Raw genomic sequence first — 23,030 nt, 5'->3', positions numbered from 1 at the left:
CTTTAGTTGTATTTTATTGCATACTCATTTATTGCCTCCATAGTGTGGGTGGGGTGCAGGCAAGGAGGTGGCCGAAGGATAAGGTATGGGGGGTAGCTATTAGCAGGCAGCATTCCCTGAAGTCACTGAGAGGTGTGGAATTTTTGTTAAGTCAAGGGGAAATGTAAGGCTGAGACCATTAGCGTTAAGGTTCCTGGCTTTGAGCTCTCAGGAGCAGATGAAATGGAAAGAAGAGGAGGTATTGAGTGAATGTTCTAAAGTAGAACTATTGCATGGATTGACCAGACCTTAGCCTGCTACATTTCTCCCCTTAACTATTAATAAATTTTAAGGAATTAGTTGACAGTAGAAACTTAGGATAAAGAACCTGGCTGAAAGATAGACCTTAAAAATAGGAAAGGGGTACTTATACTATATAAATGCTATAGATATTCCCCCCGATCTTATAGAAAGTACAAGTGTTTGCCCATAGGTGAATATGTTTGGGCTGTTCAGAATTGGATCTTTTGTAACATTGGGAGTGTAAGTGTGTGTGAGTGTGAGCACATGCATCCATTTATACACTGTAGGTTGCCAACTCTTGTTATACACATTGTTGTTCTTATGTTTAAACACCATAATTACAAAGTAATACAAGTCATTCATCTTACTGTGGTTAAATAAAGAAAAAAAAATGTGCTAGAAACTAAATGAGCGACCTTACTGTCTGGAAATGTTTCCGAGTGAAGGAATAGTAGAATCCCCTTTAATCTACCCCATCCGTCCCTAGCCACAGTGTGAGTGTGCTGGCTTCCACATGTGTGCATAGCACCTCTCTTAGTGTCTGGCCATTCCTGTTTGGTACATCCATAGACAGGGGGAAAGAAGGAGTCAGGCCAGCAGGTTCAACTTCTTATTTCTCAGTAGCTTCCTATAATGATTCCTCCTCTAATGAGGTGAATTACTACTGCATGATAAAAAAAAGAGAGAGAAAAGGGTTTTGGCCATCTTAGCTAATAAATCACATTGACTGCATGGTTGATCAGATCAATTGTGCATAAATCAGTGCCTTAAAGAGTCTTAAACTAAGATTCTACCAAAGACCAATCGATCCACCAGCTTGTTTAAAGGCATGGTCTCTTGCCCATAGCAAACTGAACAGGAGCCCACAATATTGAGATTGTTAATTTGCTGTCAGATGTTGAAATGAATGTTTTAAGATCTCAGAGGCATGGCTGTGATGAGTAAAGCAGTTGTGACTGTGTTGAGTCAACCGATATATTTTTGTCTTCTCTGAATCACTATTGTTAGGTTAGCAAGAAAATTTAATTCTCAATACATATACGAAAACTCAATTTTGAAATCTTTGTCCACAAGTTTAATTTTTGGGAATTGTTTCCCACAAAAATATAATTAAGTTATTTCAAAAAGAGATTGGCATGACTATCCATGAGAAATATTTTATTGCCACAGTAGCTGTAGATTTGAGATTTGCTAGTCTTTAGATGATTTGGAGTCATGAGAACAATCAGGAAATTTGATTTCTAGTTTTGACTATATTACTTACTATCTGAGGAATGTTGAATTAGTCAACTGGAACCTCCATATTCTCAAATGTAAAATGGGGATAATACAGATGACTTTTCTATTTATTTAAAAAGAATGTTGTGAGGATAGGAATGTGATAATAGTTATTTGAAAGCACGTCAGAAATGGTAAGTCCTTTTCAAGAGTTGTTATCTGTTTAGAATTCCCAATTACTTTTAAAAATTGAAATATAATCTACATATAAAATTATGTAAGTTTAAGGTGTACAATTATATACTTCAAAGTTGCTAAGAAACTACATCTTAAATGGTCTTGCTCAATTATGCTTTCAAACTCCTTTTACCAGAGCAGCATACAAAAACATAAAGAAAATCTATTTTGGTTCTTGCTATCACCTTTTTGTCTTCTTTCTAAAGAAGTAACACTGAAATCATGACAATTAAAAAAGAATTTGTGACTTTCTGTAAAATTATGTACTTTTATAAATAGAATATTTATTAAAATTTTATTTGTATTATCTTTAAAAATATTATGAATAACAGGTTAACATCATTAAATATTTGAAAAGCAAGACAGGATAAAATATAGCCATAGCATATGCAAAGGAAATATTTTACTTTGGGGAGAATGGCATTCAATATCTATAGTAACTACTATGCAATTCTATATGAAAGAAGGGGATTTTATAGAAGTTTAAATCAGGTATTGAATCTTTGATTTCCTTTTAAGTTGGCTAGAACATTTTATTATGGTTAAGTCTCTGAGGGTCTTCTTAAATTAAATACATAATTTATAAATATTCCCTACCAAGTATCTCAAAATCCCCAAAATAATTATTTTCTGTAGTCTCCTGTTTTGAAAATAAATTTAGGATAGGCATTCAAGCATCTTAACATAAAATTTGTTGTCTGCCAAATATTTTTTGAACTCATCAATATAATATAATGTTCTCTCTTTCAGAATACTATTGTTCTGCCATTGTCTGTTGATTTATGACAATGTCTTGACATTTTTGTAAGTTATGAAACACACATTGTTTCTCCCTTGTTATATTGTGAAATTTAGTAGGTTGTTGAAATTGGATCTGATTGATTTTCTCTTTGGCATTTGTCTACAAAAGCATCTCATGTCTGAAATTCACCAGAGGAGGGGAAATCCAGGTGGATTTCCTTTGTTACATTTTCCTTTATGTATCTGCAGTCTTGAAATATTTGTGACCTGCTGTTAACAGTTTTAAATGTAACTATTGAGATGCTTGCTGATAGAAGATGGTCTGGCTATTTTTTGAGCTCATCAAAACTGGAATGAATTTAATTTCTGGTGATTAATATTACTTCCCTGGGATTATTATAGAGTATTATCTTGTACTATTTTCGTTAAAACTAAAACTATCAGGTACTTTTTGGCACATAGTAGGCACTCCTTTTAAGTATAATTGATTCATAACAATTTGTATATTATTGGATTATATTGATATTCTTATGAGGTTCTTAATTTTAGAGCATTTTGGTTATGACCAATAAATTAAAACATTAATAGAAATACATGGTTTAGGTTTTTATGTAGAAATAAAAAATAAAAATGTATTTAATATTAGTGCTTAAGTATAATATAAGCTATCTTTAATTCCTGAATGTATCCCATATTTTTGTAGTAGTTTAATATTTAAACTTTGTGGATGTTCATGCACCTATAGTTTTGAGATTTTATGTCTATTTCAATTATTATTAAGGTTTACCTATCTGATTAATTGTGAAAGGTCACCAAATATATAATTTTTGAAGAACCTAAAATTTTGAATTGAATAGACAGAACAAAAATAATAGTATATACATTTGCAGTTTAAAACATCACCAACGATAATAAGAATTATAGCTACTAATATTAGTGATTTTTATTAGCTAGAGTTAAGTATCTTCAAATGTTATATCTTTAACGCCATATAATACTCATAAGAGGTAGGTTCTACCTGCTTTTAAAGACGATAAGGGCACTGAGAATCACAGCAGTTAATTAACTTGCCCATAGTTACACAGCTAGTACATGGCAACTGAAGGGAATTGAAGATTATAAATTGTTTGGAAATAATAATACAAATGTCTTAAAATATATAAGATGTACTTGTGCATTCTGTGTCTATAGCAATTTACTAGTTTTATGGGAAAACTTGAATAATGGTTATAGTTCTAAGATTTTTAGAAACATTTTTACATAAAAGATATAGAGCAAGCTAATTGTAAGTTATTTCTTTATAGGAAATACAGAAGTGACATTAAATTTTATATCCATTAGCTCTGTAGATTAATTTTTATCGGCTCTTTAATTCCGTGAGAGTAGCCTAATTGTATGTCCCTCCAAGTACAAAAGTATATTCTCTCACTTCCTTTTTTATTCCTTAAATCTTGTTTCAGTGTATTTAAAAAAAACTTAAATTTATCAACATTGAAGGAACTCTTACCACACAATAAACCATACAGATAAGGTCAAATTTTGCTCATGAGATAAAATTTGAAATAAGTGCAGTGTTACTTTATTAAACATTCATATCTTTAGATCAATGGTTATTGTTGGGGAGAAAGTCATTTATAAGTGTTATAATCTATTGGAATTCCTGTCTTCTCTTGGTAGATTCTAATTTACTTTCCATGCCTATTTTACAGTTCCACCTGAATAGCATTGTCAGAGTAAGCCACTCATATTATTGAGATGTTAGCATTCCTAATTAATAATAAAAAACACGTTATTTTTAAAAGCTTGAAAACCATTTATATGGGTGTATAATTGGAATTTAAACATTATTTGTATAGTAGATAAAGCCTTCTATAGGCAGAGTTTGTAACATAAACTTCCCAGTTTTTACACTGGGAAGTAGCCTTGGAATGTTCTGGGTAGGATCTGTTTTTCTTCACATGTTCTTGGAATAAGCGTCATTATCCCATCTCAATCACCCACCAGGTAGTTTGTCATTCTTTTTGATGTCTTTAGATCTTTCCTTTCTAATTTCTTTTTTCACAGCAGAAACGGTACTTTGATATTTTGGCGACCTCATACTCCATAGAGAGAACTTGTTGTTTATCCGATCGGCACATTTCTGTGATGTGCAAGTTCCTTGGTAGGGTAGGTGCATCATTTTTTTCATTTGGGTTTATTCACTTTAATCAGGTGTGGGAAATGGTGTTTGTTTCACCAGGTAATTATTATGTGGGGAAAGCGATGGAACTCTTGTTCCAGGATATCTGCACTTAAGGTAAGAAGTTAACTGTGGTAGAGCTAAATATTTTTGTTTTTTTTGTTTTTGTTTTTCTGTTCCTCTTTAGTGTCTCATCAAAGTCTTAGGTAAGCGATAGTTGGCATAAACCAGGAACTAAAGGGTATCATTTCGTACTAATTAAGGAAAGAAGTGGAGAGTTTCTATATATTATATATCAGTGATTTCTGTTTCTTAAATGGCAGTTTTGCTGAGCGACGTCCACATGTGGAAAAAGTGGGATGTGCCTCGACATTTCTAAAGTTTTATGCCGATTCATAATTGAGCCTCTCAGTGGGCTCATGGCAGCGCTTTTCCGTGGCCTGTCTCCCACCCCTGCCTCGGGCGCCTGTCCAGGAGGGTTGGAACTATTTACTCACAACCTATGTCATTCCAACCTGACAATATTCTGTGAAGTGAAGTACATTTTTAAGGAAACCTCAGTATTTCTACTTTGGGATGATAATTTTAAGTACACCAGAATCACTCAGTTTTAAATTCTATTAGCTCATGCTCTTGGGAGTCCCAGAACATTCCTTCTTCCTTTGTGACGCTCAGTGTTGAGATTCTGGTGAGGGCCTCTTCCGTGGAAAAATGAGGATGCACTGAAGGGAACAGCATTGTTCTCAGTTCCTCTAGAGAACGCTGTCTGGAAGATCTGGCGTTGTCCCTTTTTCCTCCTATGAAATTGGATTCTTTGCATTCATGACTTCCCTGGGGCAACAGGTGCACTTCTTTTGCAAATAGTATGCTCATATAAGTGCTTGCAAGAAATAAATGTACCGGGTTTAAGCAATGGGCTAAGCTTACTGTAACCTTCACGATAAACACATCTTTCTAAATGGCCTTCGCACAACGCATGGTCCATGCACATTTTCGTTGTTTCAACACACCGTACGACTGCATCAAAGAGCACTGCAGTTGGGTTTTGAACTGAACTCTTACCTACACTTATATATGGCTAATAACCAAGAAAAGCTTTTTGAGGTAATGCGAATTTCACTGCCATGTGAAAAATGTGGAATTTAGAATATTGTTGTTTTTTTTTAAAATAGAATCGAGTCCTAGAAGCATCATTGCTTTATTTTAAATCACTTTCAGGTAATAGAGAGCAGTTAAGAAGGAGTCACACATGCCTTTCATAATGTAGAGATTTCAATATTGGAATGATAGAAGCACTCCTAGTCCACTAACTGTGAAATGTGATTGAAAATTAAGATTCCTCTGAATGAGCTGTGTCTCACATGAGCACTGACCCTGTTGCTCTACCAAGACACCCAGAAGTCTTTAACAAGTCAGAGAATATAGAGAGATAGCTTCTGTTTGGGAAATCGTTTTTCAGCTAGTTATTAATCATGGTAAGTAAATTGTAGGAGAAATATTTCAAAATTTTACTTGGGATATTAGGTATTTAGGTGTCTCCTGTTTTATTTTTTCTGTTCTATTCTTATCTCCACTAACATTTCCTTATAATTCTTCAGTTCTTCACCGTCTTATTTTCAGCTCTCCTTGCAATTCCTCCACTCCTCACTTTACTCAGCTATCAGTGTCCATTATAAAATGTGCACTATGGGGTGATCCTTCCTATTCTTTTATCAGTGTCATTTGTGTGTGTGTGCACTTACGGTATACCAGGCAGTAAGTTGAGTATATTTCTAATCTGATTTAATCCTCACAATAGTCCCATCTCCATTTTACAAAGGAGGATACTGAGTTACAGAGAAGCTAAACAAATCATCCACGACAATAGGCGTTAGATGAGGAGGTTAGCCCGGGGATCCCGAATCCAAATTCTACACTCCTAACTCCTACCCTGTACCACTACTATTTAACTACTACCCTGGACGCTTACCCTAAGGAGAGATGCACAAATCCACAGGAGCTTCAGTTTTCTCACTCGACAGTCAGGAGGCTAACACCTAACCAACAAGAGGAGGATTTAAGGGAAGGGGATTGAAAAATTAAAGTTAGATGATGTTGAAATCACAAACTACATAGAGGTTAGTAGGAATTCAGTCAATGTCCTTTGCCATTTCCCTGTTCTCCAGGTCACATTTGGGAAAGAGAAGTCAAAAAGTAGTACTGACAGTCGGTCATGGTGCCCGGCGCCCTGGCCCCAGTCTACAGTGGCCTTAGAAAGCTGGGTGTTGTTTCCCTATTCCTAGACCATCCAGTCCTCCTCAGCAGCAATACCTGTTTGGCTCTAATGTCACAAACAGATGTGTTTGCTTAAATGAGACAAGCACCATCCAAAGCAGACTTACGGCTGGCAGCTGTAACTCAATTTACTTTTCAGCTACATTTCACAGTTTGTTCATGGTGAGAAGTGTTTCTATTCAGTGTCCTTCCAGTGGACTAAGGAAAATGAGCAGACTAAGGAAAATGAACTGACCAAGAGCTTAAACTTTTGGGTTTTGCTAGAGATAAAAATAAAAAAGGAATTGCTTCCACAGTAGCAAACCAGGAGAGATATGTTTTTAACTTTCTATTTTGAGTCGCTGTACCATACATGTGAATATTAAATTATTATATTAATGCTATCAGAAATCTGGGAGGAAAATATACATAAAAGGCAAGTTTAGAAGACAACAAATAAATAAATAAGTGGTTCAATATTTACAACATTTTTCTAGCTAAAATCTTGTGGTTTCATGCCATTCACATATTTTGGGTTTTATAAAATATTATGGCTATCTGGCAAATGAAGACCTTCCTTACGAAAATTACCCTTATAGGCTTCTAAAACATACTGTGCAATACTTCCTTGGGTGTGTAAAACAATTTTACACATGCTCTTTATCTTTTTAAGACAAAGGAAAGCAATAAAGCCTTCCTTCAAGTCCATAAATCATATCTCTCTTGAAATCCAAGCTTTAAGACTTGAACATGAAGAAAATTAAAATCAAATTTATCTGTTCAGATAGTGGTGTGGCCTTTAGAACTTTACTGTGTTCTTTCTACATTTTGTTCCCTTGCTCTTTTTTCATTTTATCATTTACTTCACCTTTTATTTTGCATTTTGCATCTTTCATTGTTATCCTAATTTTGTAGTTTTAGCAAGTTAATGAATTTAAGGGTTCTGAAATTACAACGAACTAAGCAGACATATGTGCAAATGCCCAAGATGATAATTTTTTTAAAGGCCCATGCTATGTCCCAGGGATTCCAGGTTGGCCTGGCTGGAGTTTGGGATGTATCTATTAAGCAGGGGTGAGAGAATGAGCTGGAAATATAGACAATGGCAAGCCCAGGAAGAGCTCTGTGTGGCATGATTAAGGAATTTGAACATAACATGGTGGATGATGAAAAAAAATCACTGGAAAATATTTTTCTATTGGAAGATTCTTAATTGGAGGAGTGATATGATTGGATTTGTGTTTTGAATAGGTAATTGTGACCCTCATGGGGGTGAATTACTAACATTTTAAATAGAGACTTTATTATAGTAATCCAATTTGAAATAACTAAGACTTTAGTTTAAGGCAGCAGTAATGGGGATTGAGTGACACAAGACAAACAATAAAACAAACAGAGGAGAAATTAACTTACAGCGGAGTTAGTGAGGTGTTTGGGCTGGGGTAGGGGAGTGAGTTGAGAGTAACTTTGTAGTGTTTCATGAGCACAGTGTCAGTCCTAAGACCGCCAGGAGAAAGTCCAGTGAATATAAGTAATTCCATTTCGAAGGCTTTGAGTTCCAGATGCCAGGGATGTCAGAAACACGTATCTGGGATTCAAAGGAAAAATCAGGACAGGAGCCAGAGATTGTTGTGTGAATTTTTGAAGAAATTGTGAGGAGAGAGTTAGAGCTGTGGGTTGTGGCCATAAAATCGTAAATGGGATTTTCAGAAAGATTTGACAGTTACTCTATGAATTCATAAAGTTTTAATAATTTCTCTATGTTAAAAACACTGCTTTAGTGTATTCTAGTTTCAAAGAACTTTTTGAAAACCACATATCAATTTTTCCAAGAAAAATATTCTTAATTCACAGAGGTGAAACATTATCTTCCCATTATGAATTATTCAAAGTTAAATGGAAGTCAAAGATAGAGACTTGCAGGGAGCAGGTTTCCTATGTTGCTGAGTCATGACTGGGACTCTAAGAAATATCTTTATTGTGTTTGATTCTGAGCTTGTGATAATAACTGGTGTCAAAAGATGAGAACATTCTGCACTGGAATTTAAAAAATACCTTTGATTAAAAATGAAAGCTCTGTTAACAGAGTTCACCTTAAACTCTAGGCTGACCTTTTAGTAGGAAAGCTGCTGTAAACCTCAAAGGTAGGCTCCATCCATGGGAGGCAGCAGCAGATTTAGTGAGCTTATGGGCTGACCCTTGGTGATTCAATCCAGTACTAGAAGGTAGGACAAGTGTTAAGGACTGTGCTTTAAAAATCAACATTAACAATTAGCTACAGCAAATGAATATCATGATACTATTTAAAAAGTAAGAGATTGGTCTAATGAAAATTAATCTCAACATTAACAAATTAAAATTGCTTCAGAATTAGTTTTTAACTCCATATTCTCAGACCACATGGCTTACAAATAATAATGCACTTTGGTTTTGGTGACATGATTTTTTCAAGGAATTTATCTAACCTTAAATATTCTATCTAATTCTTAGAGTCTATATAAGAGAAAGACTTTTCTTCACTAAATTAGTGAGTTTTTGTATGCACAAATGTCTTTGTTAAATGAGATAGCATCCTATCTAATAAAGAGGGAATATGCTAATTGACCATCACACCTTCACAAAGATGGTGGCGCCCACAGCCAAAATGAGGGAATATGCTAATTGACTGCCATGCCCTCAAAGATGGCGGCGCCCACAGCCACAAGATGGCGGTGCCCAGTCCCCTCAGCCCTGCCGGGGCGGCAGGCACGCAGCATGGCTGGGCCCGCCCACAGGCAGGTCCGGCCGCTCTGCGCACCTGCCTCTGGAGTCCCCCAGTCCCCTTAGCCCCCCAGCCGCCCAGGGCTGGCCAAGGCACAGTCAAGCCTCATATGTCAGCTGCCCAGCTGCCTAGGGCCAGCCCAAGGTGCAAGCAAGCCTTGAATGGTGGCTGCCCAGCCACCCAGGCCACCCGAGGCTCAGGTAACCAGGGCTGGCCAAGGCTTGCTCTGCCGGCAGTGGCAGCAGCAGCAGAGGTGTGATGGGACATCGCCTTCCCCTGATCGCCGGGTCGCCTCCCACCCCTGAGGGCTCCCGGACTGTGAGAGGGGGCAGGCTGGGCTGAAGGACCCCCCTCCAGTGCATGAATTTTCATGCACCAGACCTCTAGTAATTATAATAAAAAACAACCTAGAGCGCTATTACAATCACATTGATTACAGAATAGCACATTGTTCTGAGTGAACTTTTTGCTAAGATTCCTCCATTAATGACTTTCAATATTGCTCAAAAATTATATATTAAACAACAAAATTCCCCTTGCAAAATTTAAAATATCTACCAATGTTTTATCAATAAAAAATTATCCACTCATAATAAGAATCTACCAGCTTGTATTTAGTTTTTGAGTTTATATTTCTATTGTATCTGTTTAATTAAATGCCATATCATCATGGGTTTGGAGTTTAAGTTCTTCTAGCCTTTTGTAGGTTAGGCATTTCTTAGACTTTTCATACTGATATGTCTGCCTTGCCTGTTATTATCTCTTTTCTCTGAAAAGGTCACTATTGATTTGATTGAAGAGGTAATATAAGCAATGTTAACTTAATTTCTCTTTGTGTATTTAGTTCATTTTATGGTTTACGGTGGTGACCATTTATACTTTATATCTATCTGAGAGAAAGCAGTGATAACTGGAAATAGTAATTACCCAATATTTCAGCTTAGCTGTCTGTCATATGCTCACCATTTATTTTCAGCAGAAGGTTATAAAGCATATTTTAGAAATGTTACTTTACAAATAAATAAAAAACTTAATGTGAATAAATATAGGATATCTTTACCACTGTAGTTGGTGAAATCCAATAGCTGTCTCATAGTAGATCTACCTAAAAGTGTTCAAGAAAGAAAGTACATATTTTCATATGTGTAAAGTTACTGAATAGTGTAGAGAATTCATGTAAAATAAATCACTTATGAGGGAGTATATTTAGTAAACCTTAAATTTGCTACTAGAGAATGTGCATATTCAGTTTATCTTTAATTTTTTCACTTTCACATTATTAATACTCTCCTTTAAGTGCTCAACAGAATTCAAAATAATGTGTGTTTGTGTGTGCATAAAGTGATGAAAAACTATCATTTATCTGTCAATTCAATGCACATTTGTTGCATACTTTATAGGTGGTAGGCATTCTTCTAGGTGCTTTAAATATACCAGTGGATATAAAAGACAAAAACCCTTCCTTTGTGGGGCTTATATTCTAGAGGTCATGGTTGGGGGCAGACATACAATAAATAATAAGCATAATAAATAAGCAAGTTACATAGTATAAAAAGTAGATCTAGGTGAGGGAAACTTGGAGTGTGGGTAGTGGGGCAGTTGAACTTTTAAATAAAGTGGTCAGAGTAGGCCTCATTGAGAAAATGACAGTTGAGTCAATATTTGAAAGAGATGTGAAGAGCTCAAAGGCATTTTAACAAAACTAATTATTTCTCTTTGCATTTTCTCTGGCTTTGATATCCAGCTTAGTAAATGAGGGAAGAGTGGGTCAGAGGTAGTGCAATAAGGCTTTTCATTATATACAAGTAGGGAAAGATTAAAAATTTATCGGCAGTTCTAAGGTACAAGAGCACATTATACTATAGCAAAAAATTAGGTTTTTAAAATCTTGTTTCTACCACTTGCTAGCTCTGTGATCTTAGGTTCCTCAAAGCCTATCAGCTTCAGCTTGCTCATATATTAAGGTGGGATGATAATACTTGTCTTATATTAAATAAAATTATGTATATTAAGCATATCAGTGCCCAAGATAAATTCTTCAAAAACTATTTTTTATTAGTTTTAGAGATAGAAGAAGGGAGAGGGAGAAAGAGAGAGAAAAACATCAATGTGGATTGGCAGCCTCCTGCACACACACCAAGTAGGGATTGAACCCACAACCTGGGCATGTGCCCTGACTGGGAATTGAACCAGCAACCTTTCCATGCATGAGACAATGTCGAATCAACTGACCCACACTTGCCAGGGCCCAAGATAAATTCTGTATTCAAGAATTCTGTCCTTATTTGAAATTTAATAGAAATATTTTAATCATTCAAGTTGGTAAGTAGACTGCAGTTGTTACTATTCACTTACTTCTGTATGAAGGGATATAAATGTCCTCAATACCATAGAATATTTCCAGGTCTAGGTGATTTTTAAAGTTAGTAGAATATTAGAAAGCCAGTCTTATGCTTTAATGTAAACTTCTTCACTGTGACATTTCCTTTACTGATTGATTGGCTTCTATCACCTCTTCCCTCATTCCTAAGGGGCCTAGGGAGGGCAACCATAAAAAATATTGGCCGATGCCAAAACCGGTTTGGCTCAGTGGATAGAGTGTCGGTCTGCGGACTGAAAGGTCCCAGGTTCGATTCCGGTCAAGGGCATGTACCTTGGTTGTGGGCACATCCCCAGTAGGGGGTGTGCAGGAGGCAGCTGGTTGATGTTTCTCTCTCATCGATGTTTCTAGCTCTCTATCCCTCTCCCTTCCTCTCTGTAAAAAATCAATAAAATATATTTAAAAAAAAATATTGGCCGAATTGGAACACTCTAGAGAAGTGTTACAGAAGTAGTATTAATAATTATGTTGGGACAACTGGTGAAAACAAGGACTGACCCAGGCAAACATAATATAATGCATAGGTGCATAGGGCAGCTTTTTTAAATCAATAAAGGTTCTAGCCAGTAGCCTAGGGATGAGTAGTTTTTAAAAAGTCTGAGATAATTGTTACCTCAGGGATAATTTGAGTAGTCAAAACAAAGTACCTTACTTGGAGGCAGGCCAGGAGAGCAGAATTCTTACCCTTGTTTTTCTATTTTCCTTTTAATAAGGGTTACGAAGTTTCCCATGAATGCCAGTTGTTACAAAATTGATTAAAAGTTCATTTTAATTCAGACTTCTTTGTAAGACATCATATTTTTTGTTGTTTACTTCCTTGGTTATTTGTGCTCCATTTCTTGTGTTTCTGTATATCTCAGTAACGAAGGCCTTCACTCTCCTTGGCAAGAGCTAGGTATCTCATTCATGAAGTGTGTATAGGCAAGTTTATTTCCAGATACCTGCCTTTGGTTGGTTTTGGTCTTATTTTGACCATATGAGCCTACATTCCAAAAATTTTTGCCATAGTCTTCACCAGCAAATATGTTCGAAGAATAATGACTTTTGGTAGAAAGTTGAGGCGAAACAGAAAAATTTGTTGCAGACTTGCTTTTTCTGTCGTGTGCTCTGTCTGACTAGCAAATTCCTGGACAGAGTCTCAACACTAAATTCCTCCACCATGAATGGACAACCATGGGGAGGAAAAGAGACGGGGAAAAGGGAAGAATAGAAAAAGCAGAGTTAAAAAACACAATGGTGGCATTTTCAGAATGCTAGCTAATACCTTGGTATTCATCTTCCAAAATTATGCTGCTTCTCTGATTCTCAAATCAAGAATGTGTGCATTATTTCTATAACCTCACTGAGTATCATTCCCAGTTCCATACTAGAGTCACCATTTTTGAAATGAAGAAACAAAACAAGAAAAAACAACTTTAATGGTGCATCAAAAACCCTATGTCTTTATGGCTGATGTCATGTGTGCATAGTTTTCATCTGTGTCTGATAGCAGTGTCTGTCTGTGTTTTGCGTTCAGATCTTGCTATCCACACAAACATCATGCAGCCAAAGAGTAAGTTGGGATCATAGTACTGGTCTAGTGTTGTCTCATTGGACACACTTTACCACTGGCCAGCCTCCAAATTCCCATACAGAACTTTGAGAATAGAGATACTATATAGCTTTTGGAAATTTAATGTAAGATACCTATAATAACTCACTGCATTTTTTTAAATAAATAAAAAATTCCTCTGTCTTTGAAATGCTAATATGGCTACACCCTTTATTAAGTGAGAGTGGGTCAAATACAGGCGAGAGGGTGGGGTGGTGAGGTATAAAAAATGTGGAATTACTTGCTGAATTCTTCGCGTTCTGACTTTATTCTTGGGACTACTTTATGTTATATAGGTAGCTATTCCAGAAATGATGTCCCATTATAGTATCTTTAGACATCCTCTTGGGCACAATAGCTCTAGGTAGTGGAGATGCTGTAGATATTCAGGGTCTTTGAGGCTACTTTACTTTACTGGTTTGTTATGTGATATCCTTGCATCATCCATTTTGCCTCTAATCACGTTTCCCATTTCTGGTGTGTGCTTCGCCCATAACCCCAGTTTTATATCATAACACTTGCTGTATCAGCACCCGTTCTCTTTCCAGTGCTCAGTTTTAAACAGCCTCATTATGAAAAATATAGTACTTAAAAACATGGCAAAAATGTATATTACTTTAGCACAAGATAAAGAGATTCTTGAGAAATGCAATGACTGCTGAACTAACTTTATCCTAAGGGGCATTTCACTATTTTAATTGATTTTTTTTTCCTGCCCATTTTATTAAAAGAGTCCTTGGAGAAGGTAAATGGTAGATTGCTTCTGGAAACAAAGGAACACTTAACTTATTTGTTATTACTACCAATATGTCCATACTTTCGTGAAGTTAAACATGTTCACATTATTTTAAAATAGCTTATAATGATGAACAAAATGATGAGGACCAGTTAGCTCTAATTCTAGCAATCTAATTCTAGATTTTAAATATCAAGTGCTAGTTGGGAAACTTAACATAAATTTTACTGATCTATGGCAGCTTTGAGCCAAGAATAAGCATTACAACTTATTGTATCTAATACAATTACTATTAAACTATTTTCTTATTTTAGATTCTGAAGGCCATACTTAGACAAAATAGTATGGCACTTTATAAAGGTCTTCAGATGGGGTCTTCCACTGTTTTAAATTACACAAATATAGAGGACTGAATAGTCTTATAAATCCCAGCTCAAAGGCTTATAAAGCCCACAGGCTCTGTTGCCAAATTCCAGCACTGGTGTGGGCTCTGGGTTGTAATGTTCATACGAATTCAGATCTAGTTAAGTTTAAACACTCACCTCTTCCTGAGATTTGGCTACTGTAAAAGAAAAATCATGATGTTACATGATAAGTTTGGAAATCATAGTTTTAGTCTATTAACATTGCTGTTTTCCAGTATTCCACTTTAAGTGATGGAATGTACAAAATAGGTTTATGGACATTTTGACATAAAATTCAGTTTACATTTGTTTTCTTCTCATATGTGGAAGGTAAACCTTGAGTCTTTGTTATCTAAACTCGGGGGGACAAAGTAAAATGTGTGAAGGTATGAAGTCTTCATGTGCCTCTCAAAGTAACGCAGCTCTGTGTTTGGGTGAAGGTAATCAATATGCAGTAACCACAGAACCCAGAATTTAGCATTTCCACGGCCCTTGGTTCAAGCACCTCTCATCGGAGCTCCTCCAATCTTTCCAGACCAAGGGATACACATGGATCCAGTGCTCTGGGATTCTTTTACATCAATGTTGGCTCTTCCAAGAAAATATTTTCTCTTCTTGTATATACCCTTCAAAAGTGTTTCCTCAATTAGAACTAAGGAAAGAACATTCTGAAGAGGGGACAACTTCTCTGTTAATTTCTTTCTGAAGCCACATGAACTTCACTGTCTCAAAAAAAAAAATCAGATTGCTTTTCTCAATTGTCCTCTCTCAATAAATAAACAGATAAAGAAAGAAATAAAAGCCAAGAAAAATAAAAATTTGAAAACATTCATTTCTTCCCCTTTTAGAATAGTAGGAGATATTTAAGTATAAAAACTAACTCATCCAATGTTACCTTTCTCTTTTAATTTCATCAAATACAATTAAAATGAGAATAGCCCTGACTGGGTGGCTCAGTTGATTGGAGCTCTGTCTCCTACCAAAAGGTTTTGGGTTTGGTTCCTGGTCAAGGCACATACCTAGGCTTTGTTTGGATCTGTGGTCCTGGCATGTACAATCAGGAGACAACTGATTGATGTTTCTCGCTCACATCAATATTTTTCTCTCTTTCTCTCCCCCTTCTTTTGTCTCTAAAAATCAATAAAAACGTATACTGAGGTGAGGATAAAAAATAAATAAAAAATAAATGGGAGAACAAACTGAACCAATGGAACCCAACAGGCTGGATACCATGCTTTCTCTACTATTTTTGTATTTAACTAGTGGAAAGTAATTTGAGAAGCTAAGTTAATCAAGATCTATCATTTGAACATGCTTCTCTGCTATCATAACATAAAAAAATTAGCTAGTTCTTAACCTTGATTTTTAAATATCATTTGTTATTTGGCAAAACTGAACATAAATTTTATTCACCTACCACTGCTTTTTGATGATTGTATATCAAACTTATTTTTATCAAAAATTACTATTAAAACATTTTCTTAGTTTAACTTTCCCCCCTATTTCCCACATTAAAGAAAAATAGCAAAGCACACATTTTTTACATTTATGTAAACCCCAGGCATTTTAGCTAATGCTTACTTTTGACAATATCTAATATGTTGGAGTCAAATTATTTTACTATTGGGAACAATACTCTCATTTTAAAAATGAATTGCTGCCTTATTGTTTGTATTTAGCAACAGCAGTGTTATACGTTCAGAAGAAATAAATATCCTCTCCTTTTGTCAATAAGAGATTCACTTCATTTATTTCTATTTAGTTGTCTTCTTTTTGTCAGGATTTAGACTAATGAGAAAATCTCAGAAAGATTCTTTACTGTCTAAACATCAAGCACACAAATGCTTCTCAATAGAAATAACACAAGAAATTCGTTCAAAGACAATACGTAGCCTGAGAAATTCTTGTGTGCTGACAGCTCTCCAACAGTGTTGTCACAGCAGGAAGACATCAGTTGAAGAAACAGATAGTGACCTCAAAAAAAGTCTGGTCAGCAGTGTGGACAGGGTTTCACAAGATTATAAATCACCCCAGGGTCGCTGTGTTCCCACCATAAAGAGAGCATGGTCGTTTTATTGTAATCTAATAAGAGATGGGAGCAAAGGACAGCTCCAGTGTGTGTTTGCAAAAAAAATTCTTGATTACAGTTTCAAAACTATACAGTTTCTCTGCTATTGAAGTGCAGATTATAGGGGTTAAGGCCATGTTAGGATTGGATTACCTTTTATAGCTTTATGTTATCCTCCAGTTCATGAATCAGAAAGTACTTAAATTAAACTGAACATTTGGGAGTAATCCTGGTATGTGGCCTGGTGGTAGAAAATTAATCATGATTTGGTGATAGATTATTAAGCCTTTCATTTGAAGGAGGTCTTTCACAGAATCAGTAAAGTAACTCTCTGGTGGGAATATATATATTACTATGGAAAATAAAACTCTCTATATAACAAGTTATGTTAGGATTGGTTCGGAGGCAATGATTTAATGAAAGAAAACATGCATCTATATTAAAATGCATATAAAAGATGTAAACATTAAGTCTGGAAGGAATTATTAGCAGATTTTAGAGTTTCTTACTTTTTTTTACAATACTAACTTGTGTTTGTTTCTATGTTTATATACTATATAACTAAAGTTAAATAGTTACTAAATATTTTAAATTACCTATTTTGACATGAGAAAGGCTAACATTTCCATCTTTAAAATACTCAGAAATCAGAAAATTGCTCTAAGTAGATTAAGGCTTACTGAGGCAATGGCAGCCAAAATTTTGAAGAAAAACTCTAGCTTTGATGACATTTTTAAATGATACATACCTCTTAATTTGCCCTAGCAGCACTTTATATGCTGGTGAAAAGAAGGTTTTAACTTTATTGTCATTTTATCATTTGTACTTAAGCTCCTTCAACACTATTTGCTCTAGATACATTTGTGGGACCGTAATCAGATGTCCTACCATTTAAATGGATTTTACTCCCTAACTTATCACCTTTGTCAGTTTGTTCCTCTGAAGCCATGCTGACATCTAGAGATAAGTCCTATCAGTCTTAGGCTACTGACTGAATTTTGATTGTGAAGAAGCCATCACTTAGAGCAGAGAAAAACAAAGTGAGGTGTATTGCTCAGGGTATATTTTATGTTATGGTTCCAAAACCCAAAGGTAAATAAGATGGAGCTTGCAGCTCTTCATTTTTTATTCGGCGGAAGATGGACTTTGCAGGCTGCTCTCCTTGTCTGTTTCCTTTTCCCATCTGGAGTCACAGACCCTGTGGTTTTGCTCTCATTTACTTTCTTGAGCAAAGATGAATGTGAAAGGGAATACTGACTCTCGAAGGATATTAGACCGGTCGGTTAAACATAGTGGTCTTTAATTCATCTCCGTTTATTTTCCAGTTGTCGATTTCTCTTTGTTTCTTCCTCATTTATATATGCTTAAGTAGGTGAGGAGGCAGATTTCCACTGTGTCTCTTTGCCTAATACTTTCTCCAGTGCTCCTCAAAGTGCTACTCCATGAACTGGAAACTGGAAATGATCAATATCCAGGCAGGTTCAATTCCCTTTTGAATACAGAGAACACCACTTTTGTGACATGCACAGCCTCTATTGGCTTAAAGAACAAAAGCTCTGAATGTCATTGCAAATTCAAGCTGAAAACAGTAAACAGGACAATCTAGTAACCAAGTTCTTATTCTGGCTATGCTAACGCACTGTCTCCCATTGACTGCCACAAGAACTTTGCATATAGAAATAAGATATATTTAATCTCAGTTTCTCAGACCTCTTCTTAATCTGTAAATTTGAAGATGCATTTTTAATTCTTAACTTTCTTTTCAGTATTTATAAGAGCAAAAGTGTAAATTAATATACCCACGCAAAATACATGGTGATTTTAGGAGAGTAAGCTGTTTTGATGCCCTATATGTAGAAGGCATATCATCGATCATTTATAGTAGAAATGCTGTCTGTTTCTACTCTCTCCCTGGGTAAAGCTTACAAATTAATTCACAGCAAGCGTCATCTAACACTGGGCTTTCTCATACAACTAAGACTTGCATATAACCATCTGTTTTGCATATGTATTTGTTCTCGGTAATCTTTATTACTAGATGGTCTCTATAGAAAGTTCATAAGTGCAAATGCCAACATGTATTTTTGTTAGTGGCCCTGAATAGACTGGTTAAGGTAGAAAAACAAACGTACTTACTTTGATTTATCACTTGTGACATTAGCATGTACCGTACTGCTCTCCGGGAAACAAAATGGTTGCACCTGAGGACAGTGATATAAACACTACTTTGATTATTTGAAACAAACCATTAGGCTTTGATGAAATAGCTATTATCATGGTGGATCCTATACTGGGACGGAGTGCTTGGATATAATGGATGAGCAGTCTACAATTACTTGTTTAGAATTTAAAGAAGCCAAGGCTTAGTTTTTAGCAGGAAACAGATATATAAATCATATTGAATTTTATATTAATTCATTTGGTAGATGTACAGCTAATACATGTGTTGCTGCAATACTTTCTTATTGATAAAATCAAATTAATTCAAATTAGATAAACTTATTCTCATGTCAAATGAATTTTGTTTTAAAATTGTCTAAAATCATTCTATTCCATCTTTCAAGAGGAATTTCCTAAATGGAATTTTATTAGTTTACATCTACAGACTAAATGATCTTTTGTTTTACTTATATTTTTAAATGCACACACATACACAAACGCACACAAAACCAAGCCTAATTGTGAATTAAATACCCTTTTATCCTATAGAATTTGTAGAGATATGTAAAATATGATCCCAATTAACCAACCACTAAAATTCTCACTGTAAAGAAATTTTACTTAAAAAGCATACGTTAAGCTAAAACATTTAAGTTCCTAACTTTTTAAAGTTTTTTACCTTAGTCCATTAGTGTGGATTGGATGTCATAGTAGACCATTTTATGCAGCCTTGAAAAGAAAACACCTGGCCTCCAGGGAACAGCATTTAAGTAAATTTATGTGGAAGGAGAGCATATGGACAACAAAAGAGGCAAGAGCAGATAGTAGATACAAACACATCAGCAATAGCTTTATTGAGTGGAGGGTCAGACCCCAGAGGTGAGCCTAGAAGACAGTATGTAGTAGGTCTTATTGGAGAACCCAGGAAAGGTGAGGGAGAATGGACTACTCACAGATCAGCTACTGTAAGAGAGGGACCATCAAACTGAAAAAAGGAAGGGCAAAACCACAGGAGGACCATATAACGAAGAAAAACCCAACCGTTTTCCCAATGATGCTGTGAGCCTGCCCTGAAATCCTATAACCGATCTCTGGGAAGAGTATTTTCAATAGTGTGTCTATTCAAATGAGTTGCTTTGTAGATGCACATGACATTTATGCTAATATTTTATGGTAAATATGTTTTTATGCTACAAACTATGGTTTCTAGTTCTAAAAGTACACAATTTAAAAATATATTTAAAAGCATTATTTGGGGGGAGTCCACATTTCATTTGGAGCTTGAGGGCACAGGTACAAGCAGCTTCTTTTACCAAGGGGGGCATGTGGGTTTCACAGAGGTTAAAGAACTTGCTTTAGGTCAAGGACAGTAAGCTGCAGAGAGAGAAGCAGAACCCAGATCTTATCTCTTGGTCCAGTGCCTTTCCGTTAGCCTGTAATGCAGCTTTCCACTTTTGAAAGATTGTGGTTTCCCTGATTCAGAGGGGGTAAGTCTTCATCAGAAGAGTTTAGCACAGAAAACAATGCAAGAAATGTTCCTATTTCCAGTGTATTTCTATCTTCTTTATGTATAAATGTTGCTGACAGAGGAGAGGAAGGATTCTGTTTTGTGGCATTAAAGGTAACCACCTTGTGTTGCAGTTATTGGCATGGCACCTGCATTTACATCATCTATGTTGCGGAACCTATTCTTTACTCCGCTAATCAAAAGCTATCAAGGATTATAAATTTACAAATAAACTCAGGTGACTATTAAATGATTTTACGAAGTTAATGACACTGTTCTTTTTTTTTTTTTTTAACTGTTGATCACACAATGCAATTGTTCTAAAATTCAGTTGCTAGTTAAAAAAAAAAAAAGAATCAGAAATAATTGCCTTTGATGAAGGATTTGCTATTTAGGTTTTGCCTTAAAACTAGGAAACCTAAATCAGATATATACTTATGACTGTTTTTCCCTATTCTCTTACTACTTGAATTGGCATGCACAGTCTGAAGTTTTACTATCAGTGACATAAATTAAATTGTAAATGTTAAAAGGGCACTGTCCCATTGGAGGTAAATCCAATGTTTTTATAAACTTAATAAGGATCTTTCTATCAATGACCTTATTCTTCTGTAGTACACTGACAATCCTTTGATGTAGTCATCACTCCTTTCTCTCAGCTACATTCTTTGCGCCTGCTGGCACTTCTGCTATTATGGAATCATTTCCTGGTTGAGTGGATGTTTTCTCAAGTTTGGAACTTAGTACACAACCCAAGGATGCCTTACCAATTAATTTGCACACTTATTTTGTTTTTAGCCAGCTTGGTATTGAAGGCTGTATTCTCTAAATTAATGAATCCCATGTTGTACTGATTAGTTTCAGGTTCCTGAAGACAATGTCATATAACAGGAGGCGATCTAGTTAGTGAGCTGTGAGCCAGAAGGCTCCAGATCCAACCTACATCCCCGAGATCACGATTATAACATGACTTCCTTAGATGCTGCTAAATTGGAACTATCTGAATTGCGTTTAGAAAAACATAAAGTGGATTTGTGCTCTGGAGTTTGGAATCTAAGGCTGCACCAACATTTTTCTCTTCTACACTATTTCTTTTCAACCAAAAATCATTTCAAGTTGAGATTATAATTGTGAGTTTGGCATAGTAGGACCCATTATCATGACGATTCCTTCTCTAGGGTGTTCTTAATCACTGTCCTAGAGTTTAACTGCCACATGGAAACTCTGTACAGATCTAATTGTAAAGCATTCAGAAGCTTTAGGTTCAGGGTTTCTGAGGCTTCCTGCTCCAACCTAGAGTTAGTGAGAATCCAACAAACATTATGTGAGTGCCTTCTTGGTCAGGTACTCTCCTAGGTGTGGGAGATAAAATAGTAAACAAAGTACCAGTTTCTGTCCTCAAGGTTCTACTAACTAACATCCTATCTAATAAAAGAGTAATATGCAAATTGACCATACCTCCGCTACACCCACAGCCACACCCACCAGCCAATCAGGAGTGGGTATGCAAATTAATTAAACCAAGACGGCTGTGGCCATGGAGTGAGCAGGAGGCTTGGGTTTCCCCAGCAATGGAGGAAGCCAAGCTTCCCCGCACACTCTGGTGGGCCCTGGACTCCACTCAAGGCTACAAAGTTTCAATTATAGAAGATAAATAAATCCCAACAAAAATGGCGGCAGCCACAGAGCTGGAGAGAGCAGGAGGCTTGAGTTGCCCCTGGTAATGGAGGAAGCCAAGCTTTCCACCTGCCCTGGCGGGCCCAGGCCTCTGCTCAAGGCTACAAAGTTTCAATTATAGAAGATAAATAAATCCCAGATACCAGGGCCTCTGCTTGGGTCACCAGGGGGCATGGCCGGCCTGCAAACCACCACAGGCCCCTTGCCCAGGCTGCCCCACACCCCAAGGGAACCCCCACCCTGATCCAGGACACCCTTCAGGGCAAACCAGCTGGCCCCCACCTGTGCACCAGGCTTCTATCCTATCTAATAAAAGAGTAATATGCAAATTGACCATCACCCCAACACACAAGATGGCTGCCCCCATGTGGTTAAAGATGGTTGCCCCCATGTGGACACAAGATGGGTGCCACAAGATGGCCAGCAGGGGAGGGCAGTTGTGAGTGATCAGGGCAGCAGGGGAGGGCAGTTGTGAGTGATCAGGGCAGCAGGGGAGGGCAGTTGTGAGGGACCAGGCCTATAGGGGAGGGCAGTTAGGAGTGACCAGGCCAGCAGAGGAGGGAAGTTGGGGGCGACTGGGCCTGCAGGGAAGGGTAGTTGGGGGGGACCCAGGCCCGCAGGGGAGAGCAGTTGGGCAGGAGGACCAGGCCTGCAGGGGAGGGCAGTTAGGGCAATCAGGCTGGCAGGGGAGCAGTTAGGCATCAATCAGGCTGTCAGGGGAGTGGTTAGGGGGTGATCAGCCTGGCAGGCAGAAGCGGTTAGGGGCAATCAGGAAGGCAGGCAGGTGAGCACTTGGGAGCCAGCAGTCCTGGATTGTGAGAGGGATGTCTGACTGC

General features: G+C 36.7%; 1 protein-coding gene and 1 non-coding gene across 2 annotated transcripts in view; both read left to right on the top strand.

Annotated features, from left to right (window-relative positions):
- The window catches only part of DACH1 (dachshund family transcription factor 1), a 432,819-nt gene that overhangs the window by 16,067 nt on the left and 393,722 nt on the right, over positions 1 to 23,030 (top strand). The gene's annotated exons all lie outside the window — the stretch shown is intronic.
- On the top strand, positions 13,503 to 13,687 carry LOC114232447 (small nucleolar RNA SNORA23). The gene has a single exon (XR_003618495.2). It is a non-coding gene; the product is annotated as a small nucleolar RNA SNORA23 (small nucleolar RNA).

The sequence above is a fragment of the Eptesicus fuscus genome, chromosome 8 (genome assembly GCF_027574615.1).
Source record: "Eptesicus fuscus isolate TK198812 chromosome 8, DD_ASM_mEF_20220401, whole genome shotgun sequence".
Classification (NCBI taxonomy): Eukaryota; Metazoa; Chordata; class Mammalia; order Chiroptera; family Vespertilionidae; genus Eptesicus; species Eptesicus fuscus.
This window is presented reverse-complemented; position numbering and strand designations above follow the sequence as displayed.